General features: G+C 38.5%; 1 protein-coding gene and 1 long non-coding RNA gene across 4 annotated transcripts in view; one reads left to right on the forward strand and one right to left on the reverse strand.

Moving 5' to 3' along the window:
- Nucleotides 1-23279, forward strand: part of SEMA3A (semaphorin 3A) — a 454575-nt gene that overhangs the window by 126595 nt on the left and 304701 nt on the right. The window contains exon 1 of one of the 3 annotated variants that reach the window (XM_077863816.1): nucleotides 1263-1365. The exons of 1 other annotated variant lie outside the window; for it this stretch is intronic. The gene's annotated coding sequence lies outside the window, so the exon portion shown is untranslated. Of the gene's footprint in view, nucleotides 1-1262; nucleotides 1366-15700; nucleotides 15864-23279 lie in introns of those variants that run through there. One more of the 3 variants, XM_077863815.1, reaches the window with a different exon arrangement.
- LOC144292889 (uncharacterized) overlaps nucleotides 8362-23279 on the reverse strand; it is a 38388-nt gene continuing 23470 nt past the window's right edge. Inside the window, exon 3 of the long non-coding RNA XR_013360276.1 lies at nucleotides 8362-9010. This is a non-coding gene — a long non-coding RNA (uncharacterized LOC144292889). The remainder of the gene's footprint in view (nucleotides 9011-23279) is intronic.

The following is a 23279-nucleotide window of genomic DNA, read 5'->3' on the forward strand; positions in this document are numbered from 1 at the left end:
AGTAAGAGCTAATATGTAGTGATAGCTTTATGTATTTTTTCCTCTACGTTTTTTTTTTTTCTATGAAGCATGGATTTTGCTCTGTGTGTATCTCAGAGCATATCTACACATACCTCATTAATAGAACATATGAAAATAGACATATATTTCAACTCATCAGTGTCTTAGATTGTTGCAGCCATGTGTTAAGGCTATGTTCTTTTCACTATACTGAATTGCTGATGTGAAACCAAACAGAGCCCTTATATTGACAGATTTAGTTGATATCTCTCTCTCTCTTTCAGTTGATCTCTTTCTAATTTTAGCTTTTAGTTTCAATGTTGCCCCCCCAGTTTATCCCAGGATCTAATGTGTTTAATTTAGGAATCCATAAGACTTTAACTTGTCTAGACATTTACATATCTATGGACTAGTGTCTAGGACAACGTAGCCTAGAATTAAGCACATGTCTTGTCTAATATGGGTATTATGGGGGTGGGGGTGGGGGAAGAAGGTAGATTACATTGCCCTGAATAAGAATTCATGATTAATTAGAATCACATTGATTATAATTTAATGTGCAACAAATATAGTATCATTTTTTTCTGGAAATGAGTCATAAAGACTTAGAATTTGGGGTTTATTTGTAATATCCTGATAAGACATCTGTTGTGAACTGCTAGTAAAACTCATAAGGCCACACCAATACTCAAAGTAACATATCACACAATTCAATGACCTATGTAGGCTTTGGATCCTTTGTTGGAACTCTTTCTGATAGAGTAAAGGAGGAGTGAGTAATGGTAAAAACAAGTTGCTCAATGAGAAAAGAATACAACTAAATCCTGCTTCTGATAATTTTGTGACTAAACTGAAAGAATAATACTACAAGTCAGAGTTTCAATTTATTTACTTTTTTGCTTCTATTAAAAGTTCATTCATGCAAATTATATTGTTCCCAATGTGCCAGAACATTTCGTTAATAGCAGGGAAATACCTCATTGCCAATGGGGTTGAACAGGCTCTCATCCACATTCCTATTTTATTTCAGCAGATTGAACTTCCCTTCCTTCCATTTCTCCTTTTTCTGCCACTAAAGGAGCATGCCTGCATGCACACAGACTTCATTCTTTCTTATTACTTGCCAGCTGTAAGGCTAAAATGCCAAGCTCTAAAATGTGTGTGTGTGTGTTTTTCAAACAGCAGCAGCAGCAACATCTGGATCTGTGCAACTTTAATCTTGGCTGGTTTCCTTCTTTCCTTTTTGGCCTTCCAGGCACCTGTGGACGTCCTGTACATACACAATGACATCAAACCGTAGCTGGAAATCTGATTCTCTTGGTATAATGAACAATGATTAGTTAGAAGCATGTAAAACCACAAACTGTGAGTAATAAAGAACAAGTTCCATACATTGTAGATAAGGGACAATGAAAACTTAACTTAAAAATTAAGTGACTTAAAAAAAAATTAAGTGACTTTAAAAACAGTTAATGAAAACTAGAGTCACCTGAATCTTTTTATTTTCAAACTTTATTATAAAATTGTGGGCTGAATTAGAAGCAGAAATGCCCCTTTTGTCTAAAGGGAAAGGTTCTTGTCATAAAATAGCAAGCCTTGATTTTAACCTAAGAGAAATTTGGAGGGAAGCCAAAAAGTTCTTCCAAATACCCCTGGCAAATTTCTTTTTTTTTTTTTTTTTTTTAAATTTCTTAATCATCTTAGATACTTCTGGATTTTTTCTGATACCCCAAGGTTCCTGATGTCTTTTTGAACTCCTAACTGAATGACTGCAAAGTGAGATTTGGAGACTACTCAGAAAAGCAATCAATAGTTACAAAAAGAAAACCCTGTCTGTCATAGGTATTGACTGCTTGAAACTCCATTCTACAAAGGTCATGGCATTCAAATATAAAACCTGAGATAGAGCCTTTGATCTGCAAAACCTAGCACTGTATGATTCTGGTCTTTCTTTTTATGGTATGGGCTCATCAGTTTGTTTTAAATGCCTTGGCTAACTACCTTCAGATATGAATATCAAAGAGATAGAGAACAAAATCCATCCCTATACTTTTGATTCTCTTTGATTTAATAAAATCCAAGCCATTCTTATGTCAGAGTATAAAGGAGGGGCCATTGTAATTGTTAGCAGGAATTCATGGAAGATTTGGGTAGAAAACTGTGCTTGTCAAATTCTAAAATAAGCAGTCATTTAAGTGTGCAAAAAAATAAATCTAATGCCACATGTAACATGGGGAGAAAAAGTGGTTGAAAGTAAGTAGTATCATCAGTGGCAGATGATTATTTTGGGTAGTAAAGGAAAAATAAATTAGGTAATATTTTTTCAATGATAAAACACATGAAAGGATGCATGTATCTCTCCTTTCACCTGCTCACCAACTCCGCCATTGCCTTCATCATGTGCTCTTACGGGGTCTGCCTAAACTGATGGTCTTCCCTGGAAACAAGATGAGCAGATCTTATGACTTACATGCGTGCCATTTTTTGTTATATATCGGCTTCGTTTTCTTAATTGTTTCAAAGTTTTGATATTAGTTTCCCTAATTGCTCAGCAGGTACATTAAAAAGTCATCTATCTCACCCATATCCTTGATTTTTGATGTATTTAAGAGTTAATTGTCATCCTCACTTGGTGAATTATGTCATAAACATACTTAAGAATATGACTTAATTCACATTAATATAATATATTTTTGAGACTCATTTTGAATTGCCAGTTAAGTGTATTTTAACAACAAAAATGAGCAGTAGAATGTATATTCAGGGCATAAAATATTTATTCCTGCTTAATATTAGCCACTGATAGTATAAAATAAATTGAATATAATTGGTTTTCTATTACTTTTAATTGAGTTACTTCTTACAAGAATTTATGTTTTCTATGTCGTACCTTTATTCTTATCCATTAGCTAAGTATGTGAGGCATCTGATGCTAATCATTGTTTGGCCCCAAATCCTTGTAATTGAATAAATCATATATTAGGGTCCATCAATTCAACCAGCAAGTACAAGTCTTAAATTTGCCAGAAAAATAATATCATAAAATTCTTATAGGATAGGACATAATTAATCTAAAGGCCACAAAGCTCCCATGTGAAGGCAGAAAGAGAAGAGCAAACACATCCCATAAAATAACACAACTTTGGGAATTAGTTACTGTATTCTCTCTCCTTTTTCACTAAAGCATGTCATATATTGTTGACTTTAATAAGTGCTGTTCAGAAAAATATAGGGGAACAGTATATTTTATAGGGGTTTGGTGGAAAAACCATGGCCCTCATCTTATTTCAGCTTCTCATTGTTGTTCACTTGGATTATTACAATAGTCACCTGATCTGATTTCAATCCCTCTTCCAGGTTTCTGGGAACATGTTCCTTCCAAACCCCTGTAATGTTCATGTTTCTCCTCTGATTAAAATCTTCCTAAAGTCTTTTGCCATGACAACCTCTCAATCCTCATCTTTTGCCTACTTGTTTCATTAAAATGTATGTTTTGAAACACAAAACTGCACATAATTCTTTGAGCATTGAATGTTTTACTGTCTCCGTGACTTTATGATACTGTTAATTCGGCCTGGAATGTCCTTATTATTTTATCTAACGTGGCTTTGCTACATTCCCACGTGCCGGGCACAAGCCCATTAAAAGTCCCAGGTTAAAATAATTTCCTTCAGGAAACCTCCTATGAATCTGAGTAGAGTTATTCACCCCATATTACCTCCGTATCTTCAGTTTAGTTACATCTTTGCACCCTTTTCCCTAATGAATTTACATTTGTCCCTCATTTGAGATTTTGTGATGCTTCAAAGCTGGAAGAGCATGTTATTCACACATGCATTTCCCGTGTCCAGCAGAGTGGGTACCTACATGCTTAGCAAATATTTATTGAATGAACAAAGGAAAAAAGTGAATGGTCAAAATGAACAGAGGTCAGTACAACAAAGAATATTTTTAATCTCTATAAACTTGCCAAAGGTTGAAAAAGATGAGCTATAATCAATTCATTGCGGATGAGGGACTATCTCATTGGAAGAGAAACCTTCAGAAGTTACATGTAGCAAGTACTGTTGTGTTTATCACATGTAAAAGTTTCTTATCCTGACAATTACTATCAATTTCCTCTTTCTTTCTGCCTCTTTCCCCCCTTTGCTTTCTTTTTTTTCCCCTCTTTCTTCTAAGAACTAAGCGTGTATTATAAGCCAGAAACTTCTCTAGGACATGGTGTTAAAGGGGTCATTAATGTTTATTTATGGTTACCAAACTCTCTTGCGACAGTGCAAATGAGTTTTTGAAGTGTAAAGATGGGGACACTAAAACATTTTTTTTTCCACATAGACTGCCATAAAAAATAACTGGCCTCTCTTATTTCCAATGCTTGTTCGCTTGACTCATTTCTGGTTCTCTGAGTAATGTTCCTAAAGATTATACTGGCTCTTTTATTTCTTTATAATTTACAAAATTACTTATTTGTGAAAAGGGAATTAAGTGAAATCTAACAACAACAGACCATAGAAAAGAATGGAGCCACCCATACGTTAAAGATTTAATTCATAAAAATCAAAACTGTAATCTATCAACCATTATCCCAACAAATTAGAAAATACTATAAATTAGCTTTGTGTTATATTTATTTTGTTGTAAATGTAAGCAAATATTATGTCGTTCCCATTAATCCAGTTTTGAATTTTATCACAGGCTAAAAGACCTTGCAAAAAAGAAATCAACCTTGAGGGTCATCCATTCAACAAATAGACCTTGTACTAAGCTGCTTTTCTATATTGAAGTTTGCTCCATTTGCATGCTTTTAGGCTTGAAATATGTGATTAAGTGCTACATTCTTTACATTAGCTAGTGATGGTGAAAGTGATGAAACAGGGTCTAGTTCAAAACAATGCTACTTTGAAAAAATAAACTCATTTATAAAATGGCAGTTATATAAATGGCAATTTTACAGATTTTAAAATCTCTTTTACATAGAATTATTTAATAGATCTTACAGGATTCAAGAATATTCTTACATACTCTCACATTGTCTCTGTTAGCGATTGTGCATGTTCTTTGATACTACCTTGACTCTCTGTGAAGGAGTCTAGTATAATTCTTGGCATACATTGAAGACTCAGTATTGCCCCATTTCTTCTGCTTTTCTTCCTCCCTCAATCCCTTTCTCTTTCCTTCCCTCCCTCTATGCGTCAGGATACTACATTTAAGTGATGTCTTGCCAAATTATTCCAGCCCAAACTGACCACTTGTTTCCTAACTGCCACTGAACACACCTAGTGGCTTAGAAGTGAATTATATTATGAATTTTCTTTTGAAAAATAGTGTGGGATTCTTTCATATATGAATGTTCACCTACCTGGAAATAATGCATATCTGTTGAGGGCAGAGATCATCTCCTAAGCAGATTTTGCACATTTCAGGCTGGCTCTTGCTTGTAAAATGGATCTATATAATACTGTTCCTATAACAGCCTCTAAAACTTTTTTTTAAAAACAAATATTAAAATCTTACACCATACACATTTTTTCAAAATACAATTAAAAAGAATCAAGTAATATATATGAAAACATTTAATACACATATACCACTCATATATCCCATTTTCACAAGAATTTTTACAAAATAGAAATGAGTTACTCTAGGGGCCCCTGGGTGGCTCAGTCAGTTAAGTGTCTGCCTTCAGCTCAGGTCATGACCACAGAGTGCTGGGATCGAGTCCCACGTCAGGCTTCCCGCTCAGCCTGCTTCTTCCTCTCCCCTGGCCACCCCTACCCCCCACTCGTTTTTTCTTGCTCATTCTCTCTCTCTCAAATAAATAAAATCTTTTTAAAAAAGAAATGAATTACTCTATAATTTTTAAACTATAGAGTGACTTTGGTTTGCCCATTAGTTTTACATACATATCCCAGGCTGAAATAAGTCAAAAGCAAATAATTCAAGAATATGTTCATTTGTGGTTCATAAAACACTTAAATTTAGTCTATAATATTTTTCCTTAAATTATAGAATTGGCCTATTGAGAATTTGACTGAAAACCTTGATCTGACCAATACCACTGAGCCAGCTAGCATAGACAACCACCACCTTTCCTCTGAACTGCTGTAAAAGCAACTGAATCATCTCCGTGCCTGCATAGGCGCCTTCCACAGTGCCTGCCCTGTCAAGTTGCAGAGTATCCTTTTAGAATACTCTGGACCATATCAGTCCTACATGCCACACTTTCCAGTTACTTTCATGGCTCCCCACGGCCTGTCAAGTCCTTCGAAGCTCACAGGCTCTTTGTGCTGTTTCTCTCCTACCTTTTATTTCATCTCTTACCATGCCCCTCATTTGGGCCACGAGAGACATGTGTGCCTCCTTGGGGTTCCTGAAATATTTCCACCTCTATACTTTGCATCTCTGCTGCCTCAGACTCTTCTCAAGGATAATTTGTGGCTGCCTTTCTGCCTTAATTCAGGTCTCTGCAAGTGTGACCTTATGAGACAGGTTCTCTATGGCCTTCCATTCTAAAACAGTACCTCTCGCCACTCTGTCTCTCCTTTGCCTCACTTTGATAGTGATTTTTTATATCATGTTATAATTTACTACTTCATTTATTTATTTCTGTCACCTTTCCCTAGAATGTAAGCTTCATGAGCAAAAGGACTTTGCAAGGGGCCTGGGTGGCTCAGTGGGTTCAGTGTGGGACTCTTGGTTTCAGCTTGGGTTGTGACCTCAAAGGTCAGGACATCAAGCCCCTGTATGGGCTCTGCATTCTGCAGGGAGTCTACTGGAGAGTCCCTCTCCCTTTCCCTTGGCCCCTCCCACTGCTTGCATGCTCATTCTCTCTCTCTCTCTCTCTCTCTCAAACAAATAAATAAATCTTTTTTAAAAAGGATTTTGCTTATCCATGATCTCAGCTCCAAAGTCTAAAACTGATGTATATATCATACGTATGTATAGACATAGATATGTATATATTAATGTGCATACACACCCATTCTCCTTAGTTACAGTCTATATGCTTATTATAAAAAATAAAGATAAATGTAAATTATTACATATAAAGCACTTATTGTATTAGCTATGCTCTTTCTTTTCATACTCTTTATTATGCAGTGACTGTCTTTTTTTTCCACTGAAATATAAGTTCTTTGAAGGAGGAGGTTGATTACATCTGCTTAATTTTAGTCACTGTGACAATGCTGTGTACATCCCTTACATATTTTATCAAACCATAAAATTGTATTGAATGTTGAAAGGAATTATTTTTGACATTGCCTTTGCTATTGATAATTATAATGTAGTCAGGGATATTGTGAATCTTCTTACCATTCTCATTGATGTTGTAGTCTATCTAGCTAGACATTTGGTACTTCACTTTTCATTAAGAATAGATAATAATTTTAAGACCACACATTTTATGACAGATTTCACTCTCTTTGAAAAAAGAAGTAACTAGGGGCTCCTGGATGGTTTAATTGGCAAAGCATGTGCCTCCTGATCTCAGGGTTGTGAATTTGAGCCCCACATTGGTGTAAAGATAACTTTTTAAAAAAAATCTTAGAAGAAGAAGAGGAGGAGGAATGAAAGAAGTTCAGGAATAATTTTCGAAATTTCCCATTAGGTATTTTTAAAAATGACATAGTTTGTTTTCTGGAATTCTAACTTGGTTAAGTATGATTGCCAGTGTATAAGTAATCATCATTTTGCTATTTATCTATCAGCCAAAAACAACATTTGCTTTGTTTCAACCATATGTTCTTTTCTTTTTGCTCTATGACAATCTTGTTTTTGTTCATTCATTGGACCTGGCGGATGACTGTAAGGGTTTGAATTCCGAAGCCAATTCAGCATTAACTTTATATCCATGACCAATGTCAAATCTGAACTCTATCTAAGAACTGTTGAGTAATCCCACATTAATCTTCTCTGTGTCCCAGCTCTGACTAGCACTAATGAACAGTTTGATTGGAAACCCCAGCAGATTACTATCGTCCTATAGAGTTTGCTTTCGTCAGAAACCTCCCTATGGATTTATCCCACCCACCTAAGTCAGGCTGCTGTGGCTCAACAATATTTGAAAAGTTTTCATACATCCTGTAATTAAAGAAATCCTTGACTCATGGTGCCAGGAATGTAAGTGGGTCCCACTGTTATGCTAGTAAATACTAGTTTTCCAAATTGTTTTTATTTATTTACACATTTTGACGTTGTGTTGATTTACCATTTTTTGAAATGGGAAAGGTAATACATAATTAAAAAGTTTTTAAAGATTTATTTCAAATCACACATAAAAGCTGAAATGCACCACTCTCTTGAAGAGAATAAACAGACACTCATGATTTTAAAGTATGTTTAAAATAAAAATATTTGGCATAAATATTTTTATTGTGCAGATGTTGTGCTATAACAAAGAAAAATTCATAGGATATTACTTTTTGAATGTTATAATACCAAAGAAATTAAATGTTGAATTAAAAAGTAAAATCTTTAGTCTGTGTTGTATAAACTGAATGATGGTAATCAGCCATGATGCGTGACTAAGGCGCACATCTGTCCACATGATTTATGAGAGAATATAATCAGAGAATAAGTTCTCAATTTTTTAAAAAAACTACAGTTCATTGTAAGAAGCAGTCATGTTTACGTAGAAGCATGGAAGTATTTTTCATTTATACTATTTCTGTGGGGCTCTTTCCCCTTTTCCCTCTGAACTTAGTCTTTTCCACACATTGCAGGCTCCAAGTACCCCCTTGTGAACTTCCACTCAGGAAATGACACGATTTCTTCTCATTGGAGAAATGTTTTCTTTTTAAGAAGTGAATAGTACATATATTCTGCTTTAGCTGGAGGTGGTCTGTGATACTTGGCATGCTTGATTACGTAATGGTTAATGTCAAAAGAACAGGTACCTTAAAAGTCTTGCTCAGGTGGATATTGGTAAACTTTAGCTCCCATGCCGCGGTGAATGGTATCTTCAGAGGAGGACTCAAGTTCTCCTGAGCATTTGGGGTCTTTGATTGGCCTACACGTTACGGTATAGAGAAAAACACACCGTTAGTTCAATGCCAATGGTAGCTAGTCTGCAGAGATCATTTAGAAAAGAATCTTACCCTTGTTACTCGGTAAGCACTTGTTATGCATTTACATTCATAATTGATGACATTCATTTAAAGATTTGTTTAATCTTTACTACAAGCTCACAGCGTATTATTATTTCCTTCACTTCACAAGTTAGGGAACAGGCTAGAGTTGTAATCATTTGCCAGCGGCTGCCCGGCAAGTGAAATGGGGGAGTCACGTTTCCAGTCTAGGCCGTGTGACTCTGTGGGCCATGCCCATACCTGCTGTGCTCCTCGCCTGTTAGGAATGGAACCCCTGGGAATCCCTGGGTGGCTCAGCGGCCTAGAGCCTGCCTTTGGCCCGGGGCACCATCCTGGAGACCCGGGATCGAGTCCCGCGTCGGGCTCCCTGCGTGGAGCCTGCTTCTCCCTCTGCCTGTGTCTCTGCCTCTCTCTCTCTCTCTCTCTCTCTCTATGTCTATCGTGAATAAATAAATAAAAATCTTAAAAAAAAAAAAAGGAATGGAACCCCCTTTCTCAGATGCAGTCTTCTACAGGGAGCACCCCGAGAGTTTCAAGGTGATTGATGTGATATCTCATTGCTTTAAATCTTCAAAGACTTTGTTTTGCATATTTTCCATGAATACAATTAAAATGATGATAATCATGACATGAGATAATAACAATCCTTCACTGAGGGTGTACTTTTGAGAAGTATTTGTTCTACAAACGATGACTCACTTCTTGTCAAAACACCACTGTGAAGTAGGTACTATTACTATCCCCACTCTATATATGATTAAGTTCACACAACTAATTATTTACATAGTGATGATTTGAATGCAGTCTGATCCCAGATCATGTGTCTTAAAAGTTATTGTCTTATAATTATTGCTCGATTGTACAGCAGAGAAAGATGGTGCTTTCCTTAAGCTCTGGAGCACTTTTATAAAATAGTAGCCCAATATTTTAATTTTACTAATAATTATCCCCCGTCTTGTGTCAGAAAACATGTAAATGTAATTTAGGGGAAAAAGTTAGGAAAAACACATAAGAAAGAAATATTAATTAATAAATGTTTGTGAGATTAAATATGTAACCCTAATTTCACCAAAATATAACAGTAAGGATGAGCTAAGATTGGAATTATCAAATTATACCTGACTTTATAAACTTTCTGTTCTCCTCCATAGATTGCATCCAAACCTCTTGGTTTTATCTAGGTGGACTAAAATGTAGGAGAATGTAATTGTAATCAAATTGTTATTATCAAAAACTCTTGTCCTTGGGATGCCTGGGTGGCTCAGTGGTTGAGCGTCTGCCTTTTCGGCCAGGGCGTGATCCCAGGGTCCTGGGATCAAGTCCCACATCGGGCTCCCTGCATGGAGCCTGCTTCTCCCTCTGCCTATGTGTCTGCCCCTCTCTCTGTGTCTCTCATGAATAAATAAATAAAATCTTAAAAAAAAAAAAAAAACAACCCTCATGCCTGAACTCAACAGTGAAGAATAAAATGTAGCTAAATACATATTTGACTAATCTTAGGTAATTCACCAGGTTCATGGCCACTGTGTATTCGGTATATCTGTGGCAAGACCTTTTTGTATATCTTATCATTTAATCTTCACAATAATCCTAAATAGAAATTGTAATCATACTGTTTATGCGGGGAAGAAAAAATGGAAGCACAGAGAGATTAAGTAACCTGCACTGGGAAACATAGCAAGTAAACTGGGAAAAGTACATGTGATTTCAAATCTCTGCTTTCTGACTCAGTCTTTCATCTTACATAACACAATTAAGTGAAGGCACATAGTTTATCTTTTTACTGTGAATTATAAATGTGTGTTGCTCAGCTCTTAATTTATACAAGTAACTGAGTTACAAAAGGAGAGGTCAGTTTAAATGAAAAAATTAATGTTACAGTTCTCCTAGAACGAGAGGCCCAGCACACCACGCAATGCCATGTAAGGAACACCAAGTTTTGGTCAGGAGGTAGAAGCAGTAGCAGCTCGAGAACCTTAGGACAGAGTTTTAATGGTGTAAGGCAGAGAAGCAATGTAGGCTCCCTGCTACAGGGGAGCTCCCTAGAGGCCTGGTACCTCGCCCTGGGGTCATTTAGAGCAGAGGGATAGTGGCTTTATCTGTGAGTTAGATAAGGGGGAAGTGGAGATACAGCCTTGGAGCTACAGTTTTGCACATGAAAAGTATATCCCAGATAAATTCTCTACTACCCCCAAGAATTAGCTACCCTGGAAAGCTCAGTCTCTCTCCCCAGGTCTGTGAGGCCCCCAAGAGATGGCAAAACATGATAAGACGCAGACAATTCAATATATACATTTAATATAAACACATATTTATATTATATATAAATAAGTATATAATATATAAAAATAAGTATATATTTCACATATTATATATAAATATATAAAACAGTAAGTATGCCCATCACTAATGTACTTCTGAGTTGTGTAATAGCCTTCCCTGTCATGAAGAAAATTATTTAAGATTCCTATACTGTTCATTTTTGCAAAGGGAACTAACTATATTTCCCTTTCAATTTTTATAAATAATTGTGTATGACCCAGTGCATGGGTTTAATAATAGAAGAAGTTGATGCTAGCAATATGAAATTTACAATTCTGGTAGCAATAAGACACTTCTTTCATTTGTTTAACATACTTTTAGAAGTTCTCACAGGGCACCTGGGTGGCTCAGTTGGTTAAACATCTGCCTTTGGCTCGGGTCACGATCGCAGAGTCCTGGGATTAACCCCATGTGGGCCTCCCTGTGTAGAGGGGAGTCTTCTTCTCTCTCTCCTTCTTCCCCTCCCCCCTGCTTGTGTGCACTCGCTCTCTCTCAAATAAACAAATGAAATCTTAAAATTATAATAATAATAAAAAAATTTCCTTAGGATGGGCACCTGGGTGGCACAGTCAGTTAAATGTCTGACTCTTGGTTTTGGCTCAGGTTGTGATCTCAGGGTCCTGAGATCCAGCCCCACCGCAGGGCTCCATGCTCAGGGTGGAGTCTGCTTGGCTTTCTCCGTCTGCGCACCCCCCGCCCCCACCACTCTCTCTCTAAAATAAATGACAAAATCTAAAAAAAGAGAGAGAGAAAGAAATTCTTAGGAGGAGTTCCTGCTAAAACTTAGCAACTTTTTTAGTGTCCTAGAAAGGACATATCATTTTTACTGTATACAGATAGAGTAAGCACAAAATCTATAGATGGGGGACAAAATAGGAATACATCATAACACCCAAAGACAACAAATCATTTTCTTATGGGAGCGAGAAGATTTAAATGTATATCCCTGTTAAGTGTCTTTAGGGTTAAAAGTAAAACACTCACTACCAAGTGCTCTTGATATGTGGTCTGGGCATAAGTGATTCCATAATCATAATAGTGTAGGCCCAGGAAACAAGGAGAACAGAGGTGGGCATGATATCAACACGCCAGCAGGGCAGTGATTGAACTGAAGTCCTTGCTGCTAACTGGTCTCTTGATTTCGGTTGACCTCCTGGGGAACTTTACCACTTTTGTGTCTTTAATAGTCTGGTGGAGTCTATGAACTGCTTCTTCAAATGATGTTTCTAAATGCAGAACAGAAAATTTATAGTATTTCAAGGAAAAACAATCATATTAAAATTAAAAGAATATGGAAAGAACAAATTTGTAATTCAGTAATGCATGACTTATAAAACTAAAGGATTAAATGAGAGGATCTACTGGAAGATCTCAATGTTATAACGAAGGAAATGAATAGTATAAATGGCATCCTAAGATTTCTGAAAGAAACCTATTGTGACATTAAAATGTTTGATTTCTGTTGTGATACAGTTATAGGTATTGCTATCACCATTGTGATTGCAATGGTTTGTTACTTATATTCAGTTGAAAGTTAGTAAAATATATATATTTTTTCTAATCCAAGTTCATTGATCACCTGAATTTTGCACTGTATTCTTGGTGTTCTGTGAGGCCTGGGTGAGAAGCTTTGGGATTCTTAGGACTCTGTTTCCATGAAATTAAGGAAGTGTTTATGTCATTGTCGGTATCTTTGACATCATCTGCTCCCTTTCAGCTAGTCGCCCTTCTAATTATTGTACCCCAGAAAAAAAACAATTACATTTGTATTTTTTTACAAAAATTGCCAAGCACTTCATCAGGGCTCAGCATGAGTAGGCCAAGCAGTCCCTGGCCTATCTACCCCTCCAACTTGCTTTCTCCAGGGTCAAAATGTCCCTGGTCAAAAAATTGGTGCTAAAAGGCCTAAGAACTATGTCTTAGTATCAGGATGAATAATCTCTTCAAATCAATTCTGTCACTGATTATCCATGTTCACGGAGTTTTCTCTTTCAACTTTCTTTCCTATAAAGTGAATTAAAAATACCCAACTCCCTGAAATGTTGTCAGAATTGACGTTATATAAAGTGCTTTAAACAAGTTTTGAATTATAATACATGCCCAATACTAGCAGTTACTGTTATCTTGAGCTCGGGATTTGGTGGCTGATGCATGGTAAACTGCTACACTAATCAGCATTTATGGGGTAGATAAGGAAACCTGAAATCCCTCGAAATGAGTGTTAATGTTTTATTCAACCTTGTTTATTTGCATTATCTGGTGAGTATGTAACATTCATGATAATCATTTACATAAGTTTAGTTTAACAATACATTCCCGAGACCATACCTACATGTATAGTGATGATCTCTAAGTGGTTAGATCTTAAGCGAGTTGGTTGCATTGAAATCCAGGTCTGGTGGAATGTAGGACTCTAACACAACTCACATACAGGTGTCCCAGAGGTGACTATATAAAGAATGTTATTGAGCAATGCGGTGGTCCATGAAAGTCATTTCATGCCACCTGGCCCATGTGTTCTATTCTACATATGTTATTGGGCACAAAAAGAATTCATTTATTCATACAAGAAATGAAAAAGAGAGCTTTTAATGATTTCTCTAAAGAAAAATTGTGATAACATTACTTAACAATTAGTTGATAATTATCAGTTTGGTATAAACATTTTTTTAAAAAGATTTTATTTATTTATTTATGAGAGACAGAGAGAGAGAGAGAGAGAGAGAGGCAGAGACAGAAGCGAAGGGAGAAGCAGGCCCCATACAGGGAGCCCAACGTGGGACTCGATCCCGGGTCCCCAGGATCACGCCCTGGGCCGAAGGCACCACTAACCGCTGAGCCACCCAGGCTGCCCAGTGTTCACATTTTAATAGCTAAAGAAAGCATGGGACTAAATGTGGAAAAGCCATATTTCTATTTTTTAAATGCTATCTATATACCAAAAACATACCAATTTCATACTAATTACCTAAGAATTGTGTATCAATGGGGATGCCTGGGTGCATGAATAAATAAATAAAATCCTTTTTTTAAAAAAATAGAATTACATATTACTAATTTTAAGGGATGAGGAGAAGGACATTCAGATCTGACCTAAAAGCTATTTGATGAACAATTTGTTTTGCTGATTTCATCATTCATATTTTGTTTCTTTTACCGCATAAAAATGTAGCCAATATCTCTAGACCAGTAGCTTTTTAGGAAACAAATCTATTTTTCAGATGATATTTATTTCAAAGCTTATTTAGAAAGGAGGCATTTAAGACAATTTTGCAGTTTCAGGACTCCTGAAGTAGTTGCATTTTCGTGGAGCTTCTCCTAAGAAATGCTGTCCACCAGAGAACAGTTATTTCAGTTAAATAATTTATTGGCAACTCAGCAACCATAGTACCTGATGAAATATGTTGAGACAAGGAGTAGTCAAGTATAGTGAATGTGAAATGTACTGCGAATTTTAGAATAGGAAGAGCATATGCCAGGAAAAATGAAGAGTAATGCCTGTAAAATAATGATTATATTTGTTATGAATATTTTTAAGCTGAAAAAATAGTGATACTTAAGAAAAGAACAGTTGTTATAAGATATAGAATTTAAATAGAAATTAAAAGTATAAGAGCGACGCTATGCTAAGGCAAAGTTCTATGCCAAATATTAAAAATTATTAGCCTATAACTTTTAACACCTAAACAAGAATGTCACCGAATACATAAAATCATGGGTAACTATCATATAGCCCATATTTAATTTTCTATACACAGCACACTTGTCTCTAGAAAATCAGACTAAAACTTAGGAAATCAACTGAAATAGAAGAAGCAAAAGTGCATTCTTAGCTTTATTGTTTTCAGAGTTACCGTCAGTGACCCAGTTTTGTTTTGTCTTTTTTCCCCCTCCAAGGAAAGAATCTATACATTATTTCCACAAGTTTTGTATAAAAGTCCCTCAAGGCTACATGCAACTACTGCTTCTTTGGGACAAATGTAGCCTGAGGGATAGAAAGAGTTTTCTAGGGTCCAAAAGCTGAATCTCACATTAATATGGAGAAGTGTCCTATTAGGATGATGGGTACCCGCTAATAGGAGAACTTCCTAATGTGTGAAAAAAAAAATTTTTTTTTCTGGTATCATGAGCTTTGTGCTGGGCGTACTGGTTTATTTGGAGCCCGCTACTTGTGAAAGCTTCACCTTTTCCATTTTTAGAAAATGTGAGGCAGCAAAAAGGTTTTTGACAAATTGCAGATCCTGCAGAGTTTAATCAGCTTGATTGTGGGCACCCCACTGCTCTCCTTGTCTCTTATTTTATTTGACCACTAGCAGTTTGGGAACATTTTTCTGCTACTGGATTATAGTTTTAAAAGAAAGTAAAGGATATGATTTGGGAAGATTAAAAATCTGCTTTGTAAAAAATCATCAGCAAGTCATAGGAGAGAAGACTCCCGGGAGCTCTGAAATGGTAACTCACGCTCTCTCTCTCTGTTTCTCTTTATTTTCAAGCAGTGGACTTTCAGTAGGGACTTAGAGCACCTCTGATCGTTAGTGACCGGTGTGATGCAGTGGCCGTGTACTGTCTGATGCAAAAGCCAAGGAGGTCTTGGTATGTTAGCTGGTGGCATTTTAGTTTGTGCCCCTGCATTCTGTGTGTTGTGAAATAGATCCCAGGATTTTAAATGATAATTACTTGAGAATATTAGCTGACTTGCCTTCAAATAGTTCTTCGCATCAGTGCTTCTTGTGGTTTTAATTTGATTACAATGATGCTGAAAGTTAAAAATGGTACATACACCTTACGGCAGTGGTGTTTGTAACTAAAACAATTTTATATCAATTTCTCTCAAATGAAAGAAAGGCATGAGAAAATGGTAAAAAGCATGTTTAGTTTGAAAACAGCGAGCACTTAGTAAAATAAAAACAAAAGACCAAAGAAAATGAAGTTAGAGGGAAAGGACCCAAACTTAAAAAAACTCAAAAGAAAAAAAAATTTAGTGACACAAAAATATGAAGGGGAAGCAATCTCTATGATTTTAGCCAATGCATATATTAATTGTAATGCATATATTTAAGTTGGATAAATTTGTAATGAAAAGTAATAGCATCAAAACAATTAAGATTTAGTATCCAAGTAGGGTATTTGAATGTAATTTAAAAAAAAATGGGTTTTTGTATAAAATTTTCTTAAGGAATTCTTAAACCTGAAACACTTGCTAAATTTAGTTACTTAAAAACGTGCAGTTGGTTGCTTTTATCAGTGTGGTCTGCTTGTTTCTTGTATCATTGTATCACATTAAAAATAAAATGGAGGGAAACTTTGTTGGCCAAAGGTGGCCTGCATAATTGTTTCGGAAGGCAATGAACTGCCACAAGGCTGGTTGTCACGGAGGCAATTTGGATAATTTGTCGTTATTTGTTTATATCCTTTGATTTTATGACTTAATGACTATAGCTGAGATCTTAAAAAAACGGACGTGAAATGTGTATGTCTTATTCCTGTGCCAATCATCAAAGAATAGAAAGTGTATCGACTTTCAAGTCTTCCCTCCGCGGGACTTGGGTCTCCAGTGGCGATGTTATCAGTAAGACCCAGGTTCCCAAAAGTGGAAAATCCCTGGAGGCGTAGGGCCCGTGCTTCCCGTGCTTCCTGCGCTCCTCGTGCGCCCCGTGCTCCCCGTGCTCCTCGTGCGCCCCATGCGCCCCGTGCTTCCCGTGCGCTCCGTGCGCTCCGTGCACCTCGTGCGCCCCGTGCTTCCCGTGCTCCTCGTGCGCCTCGTGCTTCCCGTGCTTCCCGTGCGCCTCGTGCTTCCCGTGCTTCCCGTGCTTCCCGTGCGCCCCGTGCGCCCCGTGCGCCCCGTGCTCCCGGTGCCCGAGTACCGGCCCGGCGCCGCGGTGCGTCCCTGGCTTCGCCCTGGCGCGACCCGGGACCTCGGGCGGCGACCCGGCCCCGGCTGCGCGGCCCGCGGGGCTCCCTCACGGCAGGGAACTTCTCCACGTTGTGCCCTCTTCAGCGACTTACTTATTCCTCGTGACTCTACGGTCCTGCGAAGGGAGTGTTACGAGAGTCCCACGCCCCAGCTGCTCCCCGTCGGGCTGTGCGCACGGCTCCTACGGACAGAGCACCGCGTGCGGCCCCGGAACCACGGCTCCCTGAGCGCCTGCTCCTGCTTGTCCCGGCACTGCAGCCCCCGCCGCACCTGGTCCCGGGCACCTGGTCCCGGGCTCCGCCTACCGGGCACGGGGCTCCCTGCGCTCAGCGCGCTCACAGGGCACGTGCGGGCCCTGCTGCGCCCCGACGCCGCCCACGGGGAGAAGCCGGCCTCGCACCTGCGGAGCTCGCAGCACGCGGGCAGCTCGGGGGCCGCGAGCCGGGTCTCGAAGCTTCGGCCCCGATGCCGCTCGGCTGCTTGCGGTCACACGTCAATGCCCGAGCAAGTGCGACGACCACGCGGAGAGGAATGGGGCCGCGGGTGTGCCCCTCGGGCAGCGGCCAGCCCCACGGAGCCGCACCGCCCATCGCACGACAGCGGCGTCCGCCCGCAGCCGGGTCGCGAGCCCGCACTCCCGCCTGTTGTGAACCGGCTCGGCAGCGCCACACTCGGGAGCCACCACCAGACGGAGACCTGCTCTGCGGGACTGGGAAACCGTACACGTGCTCTAGGCCTTTGCCCAAGCACACGCGCGCACGCACACACGTGCACACACGCATACGTGCACGCACACATGCATATACACACGCACATGCGCACACACACGAGCGTGCTCACACACGCACAGAAACATGCACATGCACATTCGCACACGTGCACACAGACACGCATGCACATGCACAAACGCACACACGCTCACACGTGCGCACACGTGCGCACATGCTCACACACATACGCACACATGTATACACACGCGCACACACATGCACACATGCACGCGCACACCCTTGTGATACACTGTGGTGGAGCAGCACGCCGTGGTCAGCACGGAGGAGAAGCGCGATGGAGGGCGCTGGCCAAGCAGAGCCCTGCGGAGCCAAGTGGCAGGGCGACACCCTCTCCGGGTCCGGGAACCACTCCCCGCCCGCCCCGCCCGCCCCGCCCCTGAGCCGGGCAGCCCCGCAGGCCGCGCAGGCCCCACAGCCGTCAGCCTGGCTCTGCCGCCCGGGGAAATGTGGGGATCCTACAGTTTAGTTGAAATCCCAAACACTCACTGTCTCTTACTCCCGGCTGCTAACTCACCGGCAGGACAACGTTCTCAACACATAGAAGCCTGTTTGTTATGCATCTTCTACTCCCTGCTACGCACCAGTAGCGTCGTCCGCGATTCTTTTCCTCGAAACTCAGGTGCCTCGAGCGCTCTGGGCTTCTAAAGGCTTAGACCCCTTTGTTTGGATTCTATTTTCTCGGAGTCACTTCATCCAAAGGCGAGTATCCGCTGGCTGTCGTGTTAATCGGCTACAAAGACACCCTTGATCTCCTCTTTGCGGAGATGCTGAGTTGCGATTGGCTTTTGTAGCTCCGCGGTTTTCCACAATTTTCTCTTTTACTAATTGGAGATAAGAAACAGGCTTATCTTTCAATGCTGCAAGGCCTACAATTTCCAGATTCTCTCTTTTCCTGTTGGTTCAGTTCACCAGCTGGCCAGCACCCGCTAAGGTGTGAGTAGGACGTTAGACCACCACTAACTTAGAGCATGGTTTGCTCCCCAAGCTGCAGAATCTGCAGCCTTACCGAATGTCTGTGCTTGCGGCTCCCTCCCTCCCACCGCCAATAAACGATCTCTTAGCGCCTGCTGCTTGACCTCAGGACGGACCTGTAACTTATCCTCACTGTACTACGTTACTTCTAAGCACCAAATTGCCTATCAATTAGCAAATAAGCTAAGTTTATGCTCAGGTAATTGATGGCCCTACAATAAGAATAAAGACTTTTCTATATCGCTCACATAATGATTATTCCACATGATGGTTTCAGTCCTGCTTTATTCTTTTGTACCCAGACTTTAGGATGAGCAGATATCCCCTGACGAAAGGTGATGACCGCACCATGTTGTGGCCTCTACAGATTGTGCTCAGACGTAGACCATGTCACTTGTACTCATACTCTATTTTCCAAAGCAAGTTACATTGCTCACTCTTAAGTCAAAGGAGTGGGAAGTCTATCTTTCGGATATGGAAGGACACAGTAGGGCAGGAACGGAACTATTTTGACAATGATGCAGTATCACACATTTGCCTTAGAAGAGACATAGCGGGAGAGTGCATGAATTTGGAGTTATAGGACTAAGTCCTGCTATGTATTGAGTATACTAACATGCCAGTTGCTTCACATTTTTGGGTGATTGTTCTTTTCTAATGGAGCTAATGATGCTGATGCTGCTTATAAATATTTGACTCATTGATATTACTAAGATTAGTATAATTTAGATATCTGTTTCACTCATATAATATTAGATACCCACTGGGTGGAAAATAGAGTGCCTTGTAACATACAATTTACAAGGTATCTAAATAGATATTTCTGATTTTTATTTTCCTAATGTTTCCAAGAACTTAAGCCATAGATTTATATCACTATCTGTCTTTTTCTTTTTTAAGATTTTATGTACTTATTCATGAGAGGCACAGGAGAGAGGCAGAGACACAGGCAGAGGGAGAAGCAGGCTCTCTGAGGGGAGCCTGATGCAAGACTGGATCCCAGGACCCTGGGATCACACCCTGAGCCCAAGGCAGACTCTGAACTACTGAGTCACCCAGGCGTCCCCAATCTCTGTCTTATTTAGAATTTCACCTCTTTATCTAATTACAAAACTAGATATATTCACTGAGTGAAGCCTGAGGGGTCTCTATAGACAGGCGACTATCAAAATATCTTAGGCCATTGGTCAGGTCTAGAATGAACTTAGAAGCTATGGGACACACACTTGAAGGGTAGAAAAATTGGATGTGATACTTGTAAAAAAAATCTCTCTTCATTCATAAGCCTTCATCTATGAACATTGCATACACTTCTAGACCTTTGTATCTAAAGCCTACTCACAAGCACAGTTTTACCTATTAAGTGTAAAACTGAATATGCCATTAAACTTGAGAGGAAAGAAAAAAAACAACAGTTTCTTAATGGGTAATTTAAAGAGGAAAGTCTGTTGTTAAAATGTTTGAGACAACATAAAAGGACAATAAGGAATTATTTTGATTTATTCTCAAATAACTGTGAATTGCACAATAAATGGCTTGTGACTTGTAGACTTATAGTTTCATTACTCCTATAATTACTGCTGTTTTACTCTCAAAATTTAATTCTTTTGATTTTGAGGGCAATAGAATTTCAGGAAAAAAAAAAGCTTTAAAAGTATATCACAGCTGATATCCTCAAAAAAATGATAAATAACAGTACATGATTTAATTGGAGTCAAGTGGCCACTGTGATTAAAAAGATGTTATTTTATCTGCAATGTTTTGAAAAGTAAAATCTAAATCTCAATTGCAAGTAACTTTAGAATAAAAGATGTTGCAACCATCAGGAAGCTTCAAAAAATATATGTACCAATAATGTTTATAATTATGATTAAGAAATAGTAGATTCGGGGATCCCTGGGTGGCACAGCAGTTTGGCGCCTGCCTTTGGCCCAGGGCGCGATCCTGGAGACCCGGATCGGATCCCATGTCGGGTTCCCGGTGCATGGAGCCTGTTTCTCCCTATGCCTGTGTCTCTGCCTCTCTCTCTCTCTCTCTCTCTCTCTCTGTGACTATCATAAATTAAAAAAAAAAGATTTAAATAAAAAAAATAGTAGATTCAAAGTCTTCTAACAAATCATAGATATTCAGGATAAGAAATTCTACGTATTTAGATTTAGTGATCACATAGTGATCACCATGTGGAATTAGGCATTCCAAAAATTTGTTGGTACTAAGCTCTTGGGCGATTCAAGCTTATAATTAAAATGTAACAAAGTATGTACAAATTATTTTCTAAGGTGTGTGTATGTGTGTGTGTGAAACACACACATGCATATGCATATGTACTGTGCATGTTATACATAACAGATATTTTATAAATTTCATATGAATGTAAATAATGTATGTATATTATGAGATATATATGAATGAACATTTACAAGATCCAATTATTAATATGTGTGTACATTCATACATTTAGCCATAGGTGATGTTTAGTTTTGAAGTGGAAAATTGTTTTCAATTTTTGTAATTGTAATTTTTACTGTAATTTTCAAAATTATAATTTTTAAAAGCCTTTAGAAATTATCTTTTACCTTTTGAGTTTTCTTCATGACCTTTTAATGACCTAAAACTGTCCTAAGAAATGTGTTCTGGTTGATTTAAAGTCTGCTAAAAAAGACACTGGAAGTTTATTTAAGGCAATAGTCGCCCTTAAGGGTATTAAACTAAGGACAACTGCATTAATTTTCTATTTGTGTATACTTTTTAATCTCACTGAAACATAAAAATGATGTTTTTAGTTTCATTTCTCTATTCTAAATTTGGGACAATCAATGACAATGTAGGGTTTAGAAATTGCTTGCTGAGAAGATAGATAGCAAGCAAATATTTTAATTAAATTATATTTATTTTTAGCCTATGTCAGAACCAGTCTAAGACTGGATGATACCAGCCTGTTTTAGGTCTTTTGAAAGACCCTAGATGTCATTTCTTTGTTTTGGTGACCTTGCCCCATAGTTTTCAAATATATTAAATCTACCTCTGTCCTACATTAAACATTTTTGTTTGTTTATATTAAAAATTTGAAGAGACTTGGGGATCCCTGGGTGGCGCAGTGGTTTGGCGCCTGCCTTTGGCCCAGGGCACGATCCTGGAGACCCGGGATCTAATCCCACGTCAGGCTCCCGGTGCATGGAGCCTGCTTCTCCCTCTGCCTGTGTCTCTGCCTCTCTCTCTCTCTCTCTGTGACTATCATAAATAAATAAAAATTTTAAAAAAAAATTTGAAGAGACTTTATAAACTTGCCCTTTTGTTATTATCTTCTGGGATTTTTTCAATAATTATTATGCATCTTGAGGGAAAATTGCAGAGTAAGAGAACCTTAATTATAAGAAGTTTCAATTTAACAATTAATAAGGTTGAGAGGTTAAGTTTAATAGGCATTTAGTTACATATTCCTTAATATCTGATTTGCATATTTTTTCATATTCTAGAAGCCATTTAGTTTTTTACAACTTAAATATTTTTCTGGGACCTTGAGAAGTATATGTTTGATCCCCCAGCAATTTTCTCTAGAGCCTAATGAGGCTCAGCCCCAGATGTATGTACTTGAAATCTTGACTATGCATCTTTAATCCTGTTTCCAGACTTAGAGCCCTGAACACCCCTGTTGTCTGATTTGGATTCTTAACGCTGTGTTTCCTAAGATTTGATACTTAGTTCCATCGTCACATTCATCATGTTGTTCTTCAGTCATTAATTCAGTTGTCTGATTCCAGTAACATAAAAGAAGGAGATGAGAACACATTCATTCATTTACTCAAATATATACAGTCATTCAAATATATACATCCACATAAAATATATATTCATTCTATATATTTAAATGCTACTCTCTGCCAGGCATCGTTCTATTCACTAAGGATATAATGGCAACTAGAAAGCAAGTCCCCACTCACCAGAGGTTATATTTTAGCTGTACACCTAATTTAATTTGGCACCTAAAACATTGCCTAACGTAATAGATATAGCTAATAAGTATTTCAAGTGCATAAATAAATAAATATGGAAATTGTATAATTAGAAGAATGTTTGAAATTTAAATTTACACACTGTGGTACTTTTAAGTATTCAGGACAACACGTATCTTCAAGTTATTTGAAATATAATACATCTACTAATGCAAATCAAAATCAATTGGAATTCTGC

This window comes from Canis aureus, chromosome 21 (genome assembly GCF_053574225.1).
Source record: "Canis aureus isolate CA01 chromosome 21, VMU_Caureus_v.1.0, whole genome shotgun sequence".
Classification (NCBI taxonomy): Eukaryota; Metazoa; Chordata; class Mammalia; order Carnivora; family Canidae; genus Canis; species Canis aureus.